This window comes from Schistocerca americana, chromosome 8 (genome assembly GCF_021461395.2).
Source record: "Schistocerca americana isolate TAMUIC-IGC-003095 chromosome 8, iqSchAmer2.1, whole genome shotgun sequence".
Lineage (NCBI taxonomy): Eukaryota > Metazoa > Arthropoda > Insecta > Orthoptera > Acrididae > Schistocerca > Schistocerca americana.
The window spans coordinates 110,301,941-110,304,230 of record NC_060126.1 but is presented as its reverse complement, the minus strand read 5'-3'; positions in this window follow the sequence as shown (position 1 = coordinate 110,304,230).

The window sequence follows — 2,290 nt, the reverse complement described above, 5'->3', positions numbered from 1 at the left end:
CAGCGGTTTGATGACGACAAAGAGCTCAAAGATGCGGTCACAGGCTGGCTCCAGGCACAAGCGGGTAATTTTTATGCAGAAGGAATTTCAAAGCTTGTGAAGAGATACGATAAGTGCCTCAATCGCTATGGAGACTATGTAGAAAAATAGTGCAAAGATGTAGTTGTAAGATGTATATATTAAAATATTTTTATTTAACTTGGTGTATTTTTTTAAATCAACCGGAGGTTACTTTCTGAACGGCCCTCGTATTTTAACGTTGCGGTTGCGTGTATGACAGTGTTAAACCCAGTCTCTGCACGCAACCTGTAACATGTCGAGTAGTAAAATGAGCCCATCAGGCTTAATTTACGCATAATATAAATGTACTGGATTGTTATCGGTGGCTTCTCCTGTGTACCTGTATGTCACATATATTTCAAACATGTGTGATTGATCTCCTCTTAATCTACCTCCCTCTTCTACTTCTCTCTCCCAACTATCTGCTTCATCATACTCTATCCCTCGTCCGCCTGCCTCCCTCATTCACCTGACTCCTCTAACCCTGTATCTTTTTACAACTTTTTCCTCTTCCACGTTTCCCCTCAAAACCTGTCCCTCTTCCACCTCTTTTCACTTCCACCCGCCTCTTTACATCCCCATCCTCTTTCACCTTAGATCTTCTCACTCTTCCACCAGTCTCCTCACATCCTCGTCCACTACCGTCTCTCTTTCCCTTCTCCCTGTCTATCTCCTCTCCTCTCTCTCTCTCTCTCTCTCTCTCTCTATCCATTTGCTCGTCCCTGTCCCTGTCCATCTCCTCCTACCCCTTTCTCTGTCCATCTCCTCCTACCCCAACTCTCTGCCAATTCTTCCTCCCCCTGTCGCATGCCATCTCCTTATCTATGTCCAGTTGGTTCTTACCCCCACAGCACTTCTTTGCTTTACTCAGTTATAGAAACAGAAACCTCGTCAATAACTTCCGCTAGAAATCATATATCTGTACAGCGGCCTACAAATACAGGAATGCACAGTACCTTACACAGTATCACTTGAAAACTGCACATACAACTTTGATTAATTACTTACAGATATTTTTCACGGAATACTTAGTTGAGATATAGAGAAACACATACCATAGTCATCTCTGCTCAAATTACTAATTCGGATCTTAATATTTGACTGAAAATACTCTTGACATTGACTATGACATACAATACTGACACAGCACATGAATATAGTTACTTGCTCCATGGTTGTTGAAGGCATTCGTTTTCACTGAAAAAAAAATAGTTGAAGGGCTTATTTCAATAGTGGTACAAGTCCATTTTTGTTCATTTTGTGATACAGAGTCCTAAAATTAAATGAGCGCTGAAAAATCTGCAGTTGAGATACCAGAAATATTCAAGCATATGGTTATTTGCTAGAGATGAGCCTTTCTTTCTGTTTGTTTAAATCAATAATTTCAGAAGCATTGTAGGCAGAAAAGTGGAGGTAATGGACTAGTACCACTATTGAAATAAGCCCTTAAGTTGTCGTTAAAAACTTGAGTATCGCTTTCTTAAAAGTAGACTTTTTTTTAAATTTCTTTTATATGTGTATAAAGTTTGTTACTTTGTACCTTAAAAGATCGTTTATTTCTGTGCGATAGCCTTGTTTACTCTTTTTGCATGGACATCATCGCACATTCTTCTATTATATGAATGCAGATCTGAGTTGGTTTTGAAATGTTCAATGCACGTTTTACGTTAATTAAACTTTTTTGTATGTAGATACATGGTAAAGGTATAATATTTTGCTGTTGAAATAGCTGCTTGCAGTGTGTTTGCCTTGATATTTATTCTAACGGCTCATTTTTCTGTTTACTAGACAGATCACTAATTACACGAAGTACAAAGCAAACAGAACTTAATTTGCTAGCAAGATAGTGGATGTGGGCTTTCCAATCTAAATTTTCATCTTTAAGGACACCTCAGAATTTTGTGACAACTACTATCTTAACTTTTTTATTTTGAATTCTAAGGTTCAGGTCATTTTGTGACTTTGTTTTCCTGTAATTGATGCACTTAGTTTTTGAAATATTTGAAGTTAACTTGTTCATTCCAAATCAGTTTTGTAAATATTACAAATCTGTAGTTGTAGACGTTGGCAATAATTGCTTTGCCTGTTACAAAAACATATTATCACACCCAAATAGAGTTATATGAGAACCCACGACTGTAATTTTGATGTCATTTATATAAATTAGAAATAAGAGAGGTCTTAGAACGCTTTCCTGTGGTACCTCAATTAGCAGAGTCCGAAAATCAGA